The sequence below is a fragment of the Scomber scombrus genome, chromosome 10 (assembly GCF_963691925.1).
Source record: "Scomber scombrus chromosome 10, fScoSco1.1, whole genome shotgun sequence".
NCBI classification, from domain to species: Eukaryota; Metazoa; Chordata; class Actinopteri; order Scombriformes; family Scombridae; genus Scomber; species Scomber scombrus.
In genome coordinates, this window is record NC_084979.1 from 6,968,840 (window position 1) to 6,984,986 (window position 16,147).

The 16,147-nt window shown below is 40.6% G+C and overlaps 1 protein-coding gene across 2 annotated transcripts in view; it reads right to left on the reverse strand.

Moving 5' to 3' along the window:
- The window catches only part of LOC133988239 (vitamin D3 receptor A), a 78,629-nt gene that overhangs the window by 32,482 nt on the left and 30,000 nt on the right, over window positions 1–16,147 (reverse strand). The window contains exon 1 of one of the 2 annotated variants that reach the window (XM_062427815.1): window positions 11,061–11,582. The exons of the other annotated variant lie outside the window; for it this stretch is intronic. The gene's annotated coding sequence lies outside the window, so the exon portion shown is untranslated. Of the gene's footprint in view, window positions 1–11,060; window positions 11,583–16,147 lie in introns of those variants that run through there. 2 annotated transcript variants of the gene reach the window in all.

Sequence of the window (16,147 nt, forward strand, 5' to 3'; positions counted from 1 at the left end):
AGACAAGTGACATCTAATGTCAACAGATGAAACATTTAGTGGGAGATAATCAGGTTGGATTACGGCGGTCGCTCTTGTCTGTTTTGGCTGATGCTGATGTTATTTTCCCCTCTCTGAAGCGGTGAGAGATGCAACTGAGTGCCATCTCATCAAGTTAAAATGCACAACCCCCACCCACCCCCAACCCCATCCCCTCCCATAGCATTTAAACAACAGGTCAGTGAAGGATATTTGGCATTCCTTCTTGAATCACTGAGAATAGTTTATTTTTCTGTTTCCACAAAAAATGACGTAAGTATTTAATTCATAAAATGTAACAAAATCTGCTTTTTTAAAGCAGGGGTTTCAAAGCAGCAAAGCAACGCTCTCAAGTATAATAACATCCACTGTAGGTCTCGCCAGTAATGGCTAATATAACACTGCATCTGGTACATCTGTAAAAGTTATTGAAGGGGTGCTTGTTGCCCACAGTAAAAAACATGTTTTTAGTTATTTGGGGCTCTTTTTTAAAAATTGAGTAATGCGTCATACACTTGAAAAATTATATGAAAAACAAGCTCTGCACTTACTTGTACATTAATGATTGTAACAGAGGATTTAGCTTGATTGTTGAACTATAGCTGCATAATTAATGTCAGTAAAAAGCAAGTGATTAGAGCTAATTGGATAAGTAACACCTTCAAAGTGCTAAAAAAAAGGGAAAAAAACACATCTGTTATATTTTTTTAGAATATCAGCTACTGTATTAGCAGCTCTCTTACAACCAATAATGACTATATTGATATCCAATAAACACTTCTTTGGTAATCACTACACTGGAAACATAAAGGAAGCTCACCCAGTCCCTCCTTGAAAAGCTCCATGTATTTCTCTTGTTGTGCTTTCTTGTCTGCTTTACTTTTCTCTTTCGCTCCAGCCCCTCCTGTGCCCCTTGGAGGCCAGTCAAACTACTGTGCTGCATTTGTCTTCATGCTTTCCTGCTATCATAAATCTGATGTTCCAGTTTGCAAAAACCTACGCAGCCCGAGAGCCGCTAAAACAACAAAGTCAGAGGAGGAGGACGGAAGAACATGTCGCGTGCTATGTATGTACTGTAAATACAGTAATGGAATATCTACGTGTCTGTGTGTGTGTGTGTGTGTGTGTGTGTGTGTGTGTGTGTGTGTGTGTGTGTGTGTGTGTGGGGGGCTTTCCGTTAAGTGGAGCACGAAGGTAGACTTTTCGATGTATTGATTCATCTGTGCCGGTACCTCAAAATACCATCATCATCATTGATTGAGCATTTTGCCACTACAACACTGAGACCCACCTCTGATGATTAATAGAGATCTGCTGGCTCTTAACCAACAGTACGTGCTGTTTTCACAAATCAGAATTCTTTCTGGAAACAAGAGTGCCGACCGAACTGATTGTAGTTGATTTTGTTGAGAAGGAAAGAGCTGCAGTGGCCGAACAACACATTGGATCAAATTACCATGGCGTGGGCCACAGTTCAGTGGATAAAAAGCTTTTTGACCATTTCTACTTTGTCTCAATAACTGCTCTAATAGAAGAAAATTGGCCATAATGCAGAAGGGAAGTTTGTCAAGAGAAAAATAAGCCCCGGGTTCCCTTTTTTATAATACATTGTCTATATTGGCCCATATAGGAAAACCTATATCATTGATTTAGTATTGAACTGTACTTCAGGTGCTGTGAAAACTACTCAAGAAGAGAACTACTTTAACGTTTTCTGGAGGCTGGTGAAGTCCCACATTTAACTAAAACACCACTTGTATCCTTGGAGAGTCATTTGAAGCACTCACCTAAATATCCCGTATCATAATATGGCACTAAAGGAATGTTTGGGGCGTCCTTGTTTGCCTTGTCTTTTCCTCACATGTTTACAGAGCGGCCTCGTGCTTGCTGAAGTGTTTTGAACTTGGCGACAGGGCTAGCCTAGAGGTCAGAGAGATTGTCTCTAAAACTGAAGACCTGAGTGCCCGCTGGCCTTATCAGCGAGCATGTGCAATGCCGCAAAGTGTCTCATGCTGCCAAGCTACAGGGCTGCTGCTGCTGCTGCTCCGCGGATGACCCTGACCTCTGACCTCCCGGTGGAGCTGGCGAGAGAAAAGACAGCTTTCCCCCAGCAGGGCTCAAATTAGTATCACACCATTGTTTGAAAGAAAGAGGCCCCTAATTTAGCCTTTTTGGGACATTTGCTGAGAAGATACAAAAACACTGTTGTAGGCTTTCTGATCTTTTTTCTACTGACAAATTTGGTGAAATTCAACCATTGTAGCTGCAGTATGAATCAGATGGATGTCGTCACTCCTGGAATATTCAAGTATAATGTAAGCTTAGTTAAAACTAGTAGGCAATTTATATGTTTGACAACTAAAAGCATGTTTGAACTGACTTGATTGTATTGTTGAAGGATTTTCTCTGCTGAACAAGCCTCCTCATCCTCCTTTCTATCTTTGTTACTACAGTTAATAAGTCAGGCTGAGTCAACACAACATTTCTCGTTCTCTGGGTCCACTCTCTTCAAGGCTCAGCAGTAATCTGGTACTGCTCAGGTCCTGTGTGAGGCTCAGTATAGGAGGGTACCACAGGAAATGGAATCTGTTGCGTACAGAGGGATTGGCTCTATAGGCGGCACAACAGGGAGCATGGCCTACTTTTACCACCAGCTGCCTCACAGTGGGCCTCACTAACAGCTAAGCACCACACACACACACACACAAACACACCCCAGTCCTGTACAATACAACAAAGCAACGGCCCCGACCGGAGCTTAACATGTGTTCGCACACACACACACACTCAGAATCCCACCACTCAAAAAAAAAAAAGCCAACAGTCGCTCCTTATGTTTCATCTGATGAGACTTTCACACGTGTCATCTTTTGCTTTGACTTCTTTACTCACTTGTTCCAAATCATAGTAGACAGGTAAAAGTTGTTGTTTTGGGGATGGATTTTCTCTTAAAAACCACCGTGGGTTCGTCCTCAGGTATTTGATTCCTGTTCGGCCGCATAAATCCTGGACATCAAAAGGTAAGGTAAGAAATCACTGAGGAGTAGCAGCATGTGAACCCCAACAACCTATTCTGGGTCCAAACCTCAACGTGGGACGCAAACATCAAAGCCAGAGGTTTTTGGGGGGGTTTTTTCCGGCTCAGTTTGTACCCAACAGTGGGTTATGGGAGAGATTAAAGCGGGGTCCACAGGTATGCTCCGAAAGCCATGCTAAATCCCTCTAATCTCAGGTAGGCTCAACAAAATACTCTAATTTGGTTTTAGTGCAGTGGAAAGGTCACTTGCAGCATGTTGTAAATAATATATAAACGAGAGATGTTTAAACACAAGGGCGTGAGTGCATATAGCATTTTTTTTCTTCACTGGTGGAAAAAAGTGCTGGCTCGGTGCTTTAGTGCTGTGAGGGAAAACGGCAACTTAACGCTACATTAACAGATACAGCTAGCGACGAGCTTACTCATAAAAGCACATCACTCACCAGCAACATTTAGTGTCCGGCCAATCTGCTCCCACAAATGGGCTTTTCTGTCCTTGTTATGATAGTTCCTGTCTGACATGTAAAGCTCAGGAGAGACCGACACGGACAGAACGAGCTTCTCCTCCATGTTCTCGTTTGCAATGGTAACCGGTCCTGTGACATCTCATATGTGATTGGTTGGAGTAGCTACACAAAAAAGTAGGAGGGCTCTGATGAAAAAAAAAAGCTGCTGGGTCGTAACATACTGGAGCAATATGGACACGAGCGCTGAGGAAAAACAACAAGTAAAAATGTAAGGAATGTAAGGAAGACATGTACGCTAAAGAGTGAAACATGAGCATAATTGAGAAAGATATACACACCCAATGTAGTTTAGTAGTGTATGAAGACAGACACATAGCTGTAATGTAGTAAATCGTAATCTGTGAGGCAGTGAAACAAGATTTCCATGAATGTCAGTATCAATAGGCCACATTGTGCTTCATTCAGTACAGTATGATATAATACATGGAGGGTCATAAGGCGCCCAACATGGACGAGAGAGAAGGGAACGTTCCGATTTTTTATCCAACCAGACCAGATGCCTGCACAATCGAACAAATGAGCCCAAGGCCATTAATAAAAAGGAAGAGGGGGGTCCCGAGTTCATTTACAGTGTGGTGGGATTTGTGTGAGTCTTTGTGCATGCGTCGTGTCTCTCTCTCTCTGTGTGTGTGTGTGTGTGTGTGTGTGTGTGTGTGTGTGTGTGTGTGTGTGTGTGTGTGTGTGTGTGTGTGTGTGTGTGTGTGTGTGGTGTATCATAGGCTACTTTTGGGGACAAATTTCAGACTTGGGACGAGTTAATCTGGGACGGTTTGTCCAGTTCAGGACAAAAGCCGTATCCCCAATTGGTGAAACACTGATTTTTGGGTCAGTGATTAAGGTTAAGGTTAGGGTAAGGCAAGTAAATGAATTGTAAGTCTATGTAATATTGTGTATGTGTGTGTGTGTGTGTGTGTGTGTGTGTGTGTGTGTGTGTGTGTGTGTGTGTGTGTGTGTGTGTGTGTGTGCGTGTGTGTGTGTTCTGTTTGAAAGATACTAATGGGTTGTCCCAATTGGCTACAGAAGCATGCTACACAGATGGGACTGCTGTGATTGGTGGGTATGCGGCACACACTTGAACACACACAAAATAATTCTTAACAATCACAAATGTATTGTACCATATCAAACAAACATCCGCTATCTTCATGCAATCCATCCCTGGGAATCAGACTACAGCGAAATCTTTGTCAAAAGCAAAAACAAAATACTTCAAATTAAAGAGATGGTTTTATGTTTTGATTCTAAACATGATGAATACAGAAATATATCTCTTAAGTTCTGTAGAGAGTCATATCCTGACTTGTAGACGCATGTTTGTGATTACAGCTTTCAGACTCTGAGTCATAAAATATCCAGATGGTTGAAACATTTGCTGTATATTCAGTCAATGCTAATTTTAAATCATTTCCTCAATTTATCGTCTACTTCTGAACGTTTTCATTTATTATTTTAGCTGTGGCAACAAAGTCATAGCTTTGCTGAACCCAGCTGCTCTTATGAACACACTAACAATGTAATTGTGATATTAAATAATGCTTTAGAAGGATGTCATTATGAAATAATGAATTATATTTTAAAAATGGCCCTTCTCTTCTTTTGTCCTGCTACCATAGTACATTTAGTTTACTATCACAGGACTAAACACTGTGGTTGAGAAGCTGAAACAAGACAATTTGGCTGTTTTTTTGTGCTTTATATAAAAAACAACTCCAAATTATTAATCAATTACCAAAATAGTAGCAGTTTTAACTTACATACTGTAGTATTAAGAACATATATCCATGATAAGAGGTGAGAGAGTATGCACACCTGCTGAAAACACAGCTATGGACTCTGAAAATAAAGTATTTTAACATAACGTTTTCTAAACTGTGGCATACCTCCTTTAAATAACAGCCCAGTAAAGTAGCATAAGATATTAAGAGAGCATGTATGTGATGTTGAGGCTGCAGAGAGTATGAAGTTAGCAATATAGCTGTGAACAGTGCAATCTGGTACAGTTTGGGCTATTTGTTGGCAAATACAGGCCACAAATCCTCAAGATCATGCGTCTCGCTCGTTTTCACGCAAGCACCGAGACCCGAGAAAACATGAGAGCGGCTGCTCACTAAAAGCTATGTGTGTTTACAGTGGAGAGCAGGAGGGAGGACACGCTGCTACACTGTGATGCCACTTTGAGTTTGTCATTTTAGAGTCTGTTGTTTAATACTTTACAAATTAGGAGTTTTTTTAATTGGTGGACATGGACGCTGATACATGAAAATGAACTAAACTTTGCGCACTGTCAGTAAACACACTTTCAATCTATTAATCACTCAAAATTCATCTTTTAAATCACTTATCCATATATTATTAACACCTTGACTATTCTCTAATGCACATATAACATTAAGCCCCTCAGCAGTTCATTGGCTATAAATACAGGCTCTACTTGAAGGTGCTGACCCTTCATTTTTCCCTCAAACATACAACCACATTCATCACACACACACACACACAGCAAAACCAGAGCAGGTTTTTATCGCCTTCACTCGCCCACTCACCAGCAGGAAAAGTGCTGAAGATGCTGCCAATTGTGTGTGTGGTGTGTCAATGTAAGTTAGTGGGAGGGGGGTTGTTTTATACAGGTACTATAATGACAGAGCCTGAGGGAAGCTCAGCTGGGATAAATACAGGTGGACACAATGGGTAATACTCTCTCTCTCTCTGTTAATGGTGCAAGTGCAGTCACACACACACCTCTGTCTCACACACACACACACACACACGCAGGTTCTAAAATGAGAAAGAGAACAGTCTGTACAAACTGATAATATGTTAATGAAATGAAATGAAGCACCTGCATATACACAGGCCTTGTGGGTGTACAGTGTGGGTAGACAGTGAGCGCTTGTAGAACGTGGGAACATGAAAGTGACGAGCCCATCAAAATATATGTACCTCACTTATCAGACTCAAAGCACCAACATAAACTCTTTGTGGTCACACACACACACACACACACACATACATACATACAAACACAGAGGAAGACGAGCTCGTTTCCTTTCCCATCACTTCGACCTGCTCTGACGCCGTCTGTCTACTCAGCCTGTTTACTGTAACATCTCAATGCATCTGAATGTGTCCAGCATACACACACACACAAAAAGATATCAACATCAGGTTATGTAAATTCCCTCGACTGATTATGAAGAGCAATGTTGAGGTTAGACCAATTCGCTTCTTGGCATCGACGCAAAATTAGGCTAATGATATAAGTGTGTAACTTTGTTCTTAAGGTGTAAATTCTCCGTGTTTAGTCACTGAAACAAAAACCGCAAGTCATTTTAATCCTTTCTGTCATGAGGTAATCAGCCCTATTTTTTTTTTTTTTTTTTTTTTTTTTTTTAAATGTAATTCACAAGTGATTACATGAACCGCAATTCAAGCGTGGCGTCTGATTAGATTGAAAATCCATCTATTCGAGACGATATTCAAATGTGTTTTGACCCGGGCCTGGCCCTCCTTCTGTGCCCCCCCCCGCCCCCAGAGCCCTCCCCACCTCCCTCTCCCTGCCGCCAATCCACAACAGCAGCTTTGAACTTTAGACCTTGTTTTCTAGGCAGAGGATGAAAACGAACAGGCCGTCGGGCTGTTGGCAGACTGACAGGGAGACGGGGAGGGAGGAGCGAAGGGAGAGAGGGAGAGACAGAGAGTAGCTTGTAAAGAAAGGAATGAAGTAATGAAAAAAAATTAAGGCGGGAAGGAAGGAATGAAAGGAGAGAGAGAGAGAGAGAGGGGGGAGAAAAATGGAGAAGGGTTTTTTTTAAAAAGAGTGAAGGAGGAAAGAAAAGAAGGCAGACTGGGGAGAGAAAGAGAGCGAAAGAAAAAAAGGCAGGTGAAGAAAAAAAAGCACAAGGAATCTAAGCGGAAAGGAACAAGATTGAAGAAAAATATTAGAAGAGGAAAGAAAGCGAGAAAAAGAATAAACTTTCCATTACACATTACATGAGCTTCCCTCAAGTGCCACCCTCAGGCAAGAGTGTCAGCTTTTTGCACACAGCATACCATCGTTTTTGCAAGTGTGTGTGTGTGTGTGTGTGTGTGTGTGTGTGTGTGTGTGTGTGTGTGTGTGTGTGTGTGTGTGTGTGTGTGTGTGTGTGTGTGTGTGTGTGTGTGATTGTCAGGAAACTGTCTTCATAGTTTACAGCTGCTCCTCGGTGATAGATTTGTACGGTAGAAAGTCCCCCCCCCCCCCCCCCCACCCCCACCCCGAGGGTGTCACGTGCTCTGTTCCCGGCATCTTAATTGTGACGGCTTATACGGAGAACTGAAGCTGTAATAAGCAGATGGACGACATATTTCTAGGACGGATCCCGTTCATCTTCTGTGTGCGTTTTGTTGTGTCTTTGTAGTATTAAAAAGAACGTAGAGGGATGTGTTCCTGGCACAAATCCAATCACACATCTAGTAGTATAGTACAGAGAGATCAACTGTTTACATTCTATGTAGTGGAGCTCATACTTCCCTTATGTTAACACTCTTTAATTATGCTTTATGTAACAGCCTGAAGAGCTTTTTTTTGCTTCAGTTAAACAGCAACCACACACACACACACACACACACACACACACACACACACACACACACACACACACACACACACACACACACACACACACACACACACACACACACACACACACACACACACACACACACACACACACACACACACACACACACACACACACACACACACACCTTGTGTGATCAATACATTTTCGTTGATTGCTGACCTAGAAAATGTGCGCAAGGTCAACAGGACACCAGCTGATCGAACAGACATCATGTTGCGCGGGGTCAAAGCGGCTCGCGGAAGAAGCGAGCCGGATGCGAACAGGCTGATAATGATGAGAGCCTGGAGTCTGAAGCTAAGTTTTCTGCTTTCTGTATTTACTGTTGAATTTAAGACTGGAATAAACACTCGCAATAAAAATGCCATCTTCTGTTTACAAGTGGAAGTCCGACTGTTTTTATTATCTAAGGGTAATTTTGATATGTAACCCCTTATGTCACAATGCCAGCTCGCCACACACCCCAAAAAAATATGCTAAATGTTCACCGTTTTACTTTGAAACCACACAAGAGGAGCCGTCATCCTGCTGTCGACTGACTCTTAAATGATGATACACCATTTAAAATTGCCTGATTGTCCCGTATAAGACCATTATGTCTGTTAGATTCTACCATAGAAAGAATGTCTGTCTCCACCCTCCCTCAGAGGTAAAGCCACATAAAACAAACAGATAAATGCAGGCCAGATTTCTGATGACGTCAAATGTGATCTGGTGGACAGCAGACAGCTACACGCATGGAGCGCGGCGGTAATTTTCATGTATGATTTCACGAGCCTTGAAAAAAACAAAAACTCCACATTCAATTAGTTAATTTTCCAGCTGTTTCTAGTTAATTACATAACAAAACGACATCAAATATGACCTTCTCCTACCTAACAAACAGAAGAAAAAAAAAAGCCCACCCACTACTTCATCTGAGGAACATTTCCATCACGTAAAAACGTCGCTCAAGCGCGCACTCAAAACTGACTCATGAGTTAAACTCCCAAGATAAATATTTTCTAATTACATTAAGATAAACTATTAGTTATTTTTCTCCCGAGGATCTGTACAAGCCTTCGTTTCTTCTGTTTCTTGCTCCGGCTTATAAACAACTCTCGAAAGGAAAAGGCGAGGGTCGTGGCGGTATATTCGGGGCGAGAGGAGAAGCTGTCTGAGCATTCATCCAGTGAAGCTGTCAGGACAGAGAGTTTCTGTGTGGTCCGAGCGTGTGTGTGTGAGTGTGTGTTACAACAGCAGCCTGCAACGAGCGGGCCCGGCAAAAGCAGCTGGATGCGTGTATTCGTCTTTTCATGGAGCGACAACTGAATACCAAACCACCTAGAGTAATGAAATTCCTATAACGACACTCTTATTACTCTAATTGCACTCCGGGGATAATCAGGAGGAGGAAAAATAGAAAAGCTTCTTTTCCATTTTCACAGCTATAATCTTGCAGTCATTTACGGATAAACGCACTAAACACTGCTAAGAAAAATGCTTTATATTACCATTTGATGTAGGCCTGATGAAACATTATGCAACAGCCACATAATGTAACACTGCCAAACACGCCACAATAAAACACAACAATGTTCAATCACTTTCATCGTTAACATTCTGCGTTACTACAGCTCAGGTTCTACTCCATACATTGGCTTGTATTCATACAACCAAAAGGGTTCATTTCCAAGTATTGTTTTGCACTGCTTTTCTTAGGGTCTGGCAATTTATCATCATTTTCTGCTACAAGCTACCATTAGCTTGATTTTTTTAAATGCTACCTTCCGAGGAAGCATTTGATTATTTTATTATTTAAAATAACAGTTATCGATGTCGACCTTTTAGCTGAAACATTATTTATTGCTTGTGTTTCCATTGCTGTTTACAGAATGGCAAAGTCCAAAACCAGTAATGATTTCAGAAAAAAAAAGGTCAGTCTCCTACCCACCATGTCTTGGACCTGCAGACTGAGTGACGCCCTAGTCCTGGCCAACGCAGCCAATATGATGTAGGCCACGGACCTCATTGGCTGGATCCAACTGCTTTTTTCCTGCTGAAACCCCTCTCGGCTCTGTCATGGCTATGAAGAGTATGAATACTGTTTACAGAGATAATGTTACCTTCTTGAACCCTTTTTGTATGCCAGTATGTATCTTCTTAGATTGGTACATATTAGGTAAAAAAGTGTACAACTAAAGAATGCAATTAATTCATCATCGACTCGAAAACATCCTTAAAACTACTAAATATTGCACCATCACTCAAAAAAAAAAAGAAAAGGGCAGATTACCATCAAGTTAGCAGCTTAAAGTCAACACTTTAGATAACAACACAAAGTGTCACAGTAAATATGTAGTTCTGATTGATGCTTCCAACATGAGGTGAAAAACTTTAATAAATAAGTTGTTTGTTTCAGTTGTGCTCCTGTTTGCTTTTGCTTAATGATGTCTGCTTCTCCGACACCGGTGTGCCGATTTAATTGCAATCATAACAGACGACGGCCCTATTTAAAGTGCTCAAAATTCCTTTGCTGGCACATCCTGTCATGAGTCACACATGACTCATGAAGCGCAGGTTTATTACTCCATTATTAATAAAAACACACACACATACAAATCAACAACACCACCATATCAGTACCTCTTTTTTTTGTGCATATTCTATATATTTTTGCTGGTTTCCTTCCTGAAATTAAATATCTATTTGTAACATTATTAAACAATTAAAAAAAAAAAAACCCACACTGCTGCTGATTGAGATGAAACCTTTAGGGTCAACTCTCAAAAGAGTAAACAGGCTTGAAAAAACAAAGACAAATAATGAATATCTCATATAAAAACAACAATGTGACACATGGCTTAACCCAGCACTGACCTTATAGTACTATGAGAGCTCCTTCCATTTTTTCCTCCCAGCAGCCAAACACAGTAGTGTACAGTCAACACTCCTCCAGTAAAAATAGTGTTGGGTCCAAAGGTGTAAATCCCACTTCACGCTCTTTCTCTACCTTCTCTCTCCTCTGGGTTTAAGTCTTGACCTGTTTCCGATGATCCCTGTATTTATTGATACTCCCTGCGCTCCCACGCTTTGCCTTCTTCCTTTACACCTTGACTATTTCCTCCCCGCTACTCCCACAGTACAAATAATTTCCTTTTAGTTCCCTTCCGCTCTCTCCCCCACTCTCACCAGAGGCTTCCATGTTCTATGTGGCGAAAGCTCATGTCGCCTGTAGCTATGTCACTGCTGACATGGATAGTGTGGGGTGGGTCGGGGGGGGGGGTGGAGGGGGTGATGGGGGCAAGGGGCCATGGAGGTGAAACCTGAAGGTAAATGGTTAACCTGATAATTGGGGTCAGCAGGATGAGGGCAAACTCCACAAATATAGCACAAGCTGTCGCTGACATGAGGAAAGAGTTTTGTTTTTTTTAAAAGGGAGAGAATGAGAAGAAAGAGGAGGGGGGGTGGAAGTAGTGACAGACGATGTAGGAGGTTAAGCAGAAGAGAAGGATGAAGATGAAAATTTAATAGAAGAGATATAAAAGAAAAAAAAGGAGGGAGGAACTCAGAGGCAGAGACGGTAAAGAGCAAATGAGGACACGAAGGAGGGATGTGCATGAGGCTCAAAATTGGGGGGAAAACAGCAGATTAAAGTCAGATATCAGGCTGGAAAGATGGACAGAGAGCGGACACGAGTAAAGAAAGAAAGGAAGGAAGGAATAGAAGGAAGTGAAATGAGGTAGAAATGAGGAAGTAATGAAAAACAAAACAAACCAAAAAAAGAAAGAAAGGATTCTCTGAACTCAGCGGGAAACCTGACAACATTCCTACACCTCCTACTGCACAATAGCCATAATCTCATGCAATGTACCGCGGTGCTGTGTGATGTCATCGAGGGAGTGTGATAAAAAGGTTACACAAGTTCAATGACACTGTTGACAACTTTTTAACCCACAATTCAATTAATTTTTCCAAGAATGTGGAATTAGAAAAAAAATGCAGTAGACGATACAATGGTTTTCATTCACATGCTTAAAAGCAAGCGGATGTGTTTGATGTTGCATTCATTACAAGCATTTTGAATACCGCACCTCTTTTATTTAAAAAGACCTATAGTTGCCTGTTTAGACGTTCACTTTAGATCAACCTGCTAATGAGCCATAAACTAATAGCAATAAAGATACAGATAACACGTCAGCATCACACATTCCCTTTGGAGCCACCTTTGGAGCCATATGACCTAAATAATAAAAGTGGATGACAGGTCTGGTGACTCCTTAATGTTTCAGAAAATTGGCCTTCTAAGCTAAAGGGTGCCAGCCACATGACATTGGAATGCTGTAGGGCCAGTGAGCTTTAGGTATTGGGAATTTCCTAAGCCTCAAATAGCCCAAGGAAGTAGCTGAGATTAGCCATTTTAAATTAAGACATACTGAAGATAAAAGAGGGTGTATGGAGTATGGCGTGGTTGAAAGCTGTGCCTCTGTATGTATGTAGCACTTATCGCAATGGAAAAATTCCGACCGATCCGACAAGTACCTCATTCACTCTGTTTGGATTCAATTCAATCAGTATTATGTTAGTAATGTGAGGTTTTTCCACTCTCAAACATTTCATCTGACATGGCTTTTATCTGAATATTAGCAGATTTTTCTACATAATGACTATATTTAGACAGCTCGCTCAGGAAAACATCACATCAAATTATTGTATGAATTAATGCCAGATACAGTAATATACTAAGATAGTCAGATAATAGTCTTGTCAATTATAGAAACATTAAAAAAAATATATATAAATATTGTTATTTATATATATATATAAATATTGTATAATAAGAAGGTTACTGCAGAGTTTTACACCAGCAAAGGCTACTGATTCAGTTAATGAAAGGGTTAAATATTCAACAGCAAAATCAGTAGATATCAGTGTGTTACTTCTGAAGTTAATCTAATGTGCTATACATTATACATTAAAGTGGTTTTTGACAGAGAAAATGAGACAGCATGTAAGATTTAAAGTTGAATTAAAAGGAAAGCTGACACCTAAAATGCGTCAATATAAATGGTTATTCGTTTATTGACTTTTTTCACACGCTTTTCCTTCAAGGTGCTCATGTTTTAGTGGATGAAATCATCTCTAGTTGTTTTTTTGTTTTTTTTTAATATTATAGTAACATTTTCCCTACACGGATGTACATAACGCTGTTGTGAAATGAAACCCCATGGCAGCAGAGTCCCTGTGATTTCATCACCTCTTTGCGGTCAAGAAAGTGAAGCCCTTTTTTCTGCCCTCTGCCAAAATCTCCATGTCCAAGTTAAAAAGAAGAAAAAAAAAAGGCAACAGGCCAAAACTAACATATTAGCTCATTGAAATGTAAAGTGCTTAATGTGGCCAGACAGCACTGAGAGGGAACCTTCTCTCACTTAAACTGGCAGAACAACCTGCTTTTTTAGCATCCAAAACAAACTCGTCAGAAAACAGTCGCCTTTGACTAATATCAAATGGTTATTGGACAATTGCTCCATTAGCTAAGCTCTATGTGGCGTATCTTAAAATACTATAAATGTTAATGCAGCCTGTTGCTCTGCTGAGATGAAGGCCTACAGCATGTTAGATAAAATACGCATCTTGCTGAGGCCATTTCTTGCTATTAGTTTCCATTCAAAACTTTAAAAGAAAAGATGTACGTGGATATGAGTCAGATATTTCATTGAATTACAGCACATACTGTCAGTTGATGTTAGAGCAGGTGTCAGTTACTTTAATTGACTGTAATGAGAAAGCTTTTTGTCCAAAGGTAGCACATCTTATGACCACTGTTATTCTAGAGCGTGTTCATTTTTTTCCTGGCACAAAACTGATGTCATGCAGCCTTCTTCTACCTGATTTTACATAATTGATCATCACAACTTGTATTGCTGTCTGATTAAAATAGTTACTATTGAACAAATGATGATGCTGTGACGTTTGCTGCAATTGAATTGAATTAGAATCCCCTGATCTAAGAAAAATGAAGGATCACCCCCCCCAAAGTTTTAAGATCACATTTCGTATTAAGACTTAATAATAGAAGGATTCTTTAATGTCCCGCTTTTGAGTTGGGCTTAGTGCACTGTGCTTTTGTGTGTGTTTGTGTCTGTGGTGGTGGGGGCGGGGGGCATTTGGGTAGGAACCGCTAACAGCAAAAAGGACAGGATAAGCCCACCCGGTATGCAACATTAGTCCGTAGATGCCTTCATCCTCTCTAAAAGAGGCATAGAGGTGATTTCCTTTGTGTATTATTTCCATGTGTTATTGGGAGTGGGTGGTGAGTGGTGGGTTGAGGACAACGATTTCAATGGTAAACATACTCATACATAAACAATGAGTGTAATTCATACCACCAGGGTGCCAAAACCTCATTCTATAACTTTGTACTAGGGGTGTAATGATATGTGTATTTGAAGTATAGATGTTATGGTTCACTGCATTCAGTAGTAGGAAGGATACGCTCCATAAACCAAACAACTACTGTCAAACTAGCTTATTATTCCACCAACTCCGACGTGCAAAACAACAATAATCCTATAGTGAAAGTTTTACCCAGATCGCTGTGGCTTAGCCAAGGTAGCCTGGTTACCCTGGTTACCCTATAGTGTCGCTGCCGTCAGAATGACAAACACCAACAGAGTGCAACACTATTATTAAAATATGTATGTTTTTCTGATGTAGAAAAACTTACAAAGCTATGCAAAGTAGTATAAAACAATAAATAGAAAAATCTATGACACAAAAGTTAAACATTTAATGTAATGTCCCCTTGCGTCCCCCTGTCCCCGTCCCCCTCCCCTGTCTGTGACGGCCAGCTTATCAGTCCACCTTTGAATAAAGCTATTCGGAACAACAATAAAAAAAAATGTGATTCCTGTTTTTAGAACCAGATCTGAGAGAGAAAAATGTAGTTAAAAGTATAAAAGTAAAAGTAGTAGTTTGGTCACTGATGTATTATTAATATATGACATAAGTAGATTATTAATACTGAAGCATCAATGTATAAGCAGCATGTTACTGTTGTAGCTTCTGAAGGTGGAGCTACTTTCAACTACTTTATATACAACCACAGTGTTAGTGCTTTTAGTGTGGCTGCTGCACAACTAAACTGTTTCAGTAAAAGTTTCCATTGCAGCAACAACTCCACTGTTTAACTTACAGCCAATGAGCCATTGTTGGATGTTTACATTTTTCAAAATGACAGACCAAAAATGTTATTTTCTGCCTCTCATTTTTTATTTTTTTTAAATTCTGCTGTACCAAAAATCGTACTGGACCATGACCCCCAAAACCGAGGCGCATTCTGAACAGTGAGTTTTGTGTTCGGTTACCCCCCAACTTTGTATTATGACACAACATAACAACAGACCTCCCGAAAAAAACACACACACATAACTCGATGAAAAGGCACGTTCAAAAACACACGTGTACATGCCTAACTAACATATGCCTCCATTATTTTCCCCTGCTGCTGATTCCACTTTCCTGTCATTGACATACTGGGCACGGCGGCGCTTCTGTGTACAGCTGCCAGCACCTTTGTTGAGCAGGTAATAATAGTTATAATGGCTACATTAAGCCAAGTATCAGTTTATCTTCCACAGGCTGTATTGTGTGTGTGTGTGTGGGGGGGGGCTCCTCCCAGCTTGTCTAGACTGCCAAGTATGCAGGTGTAAATCAATACACTTCATCTGACCAAACACAACCACGCGCACACACAGTTCACATTTAAACTTCACTGGAATTTGAAGTATATTTAACGGCGTGCTCTCGGAGCTCTTTACAACAGTTAAACAAACATTCAGTTTAACTAGAAAATAAACAAACAGAGAACACAGACCAGACACAAACTTAACAGATATGAGAGCACCGCCTTGTTAAAAAAAAAAAGAAAAAAAAAGCAGGTGATAGCGATAGTGGACGAGGGTCAG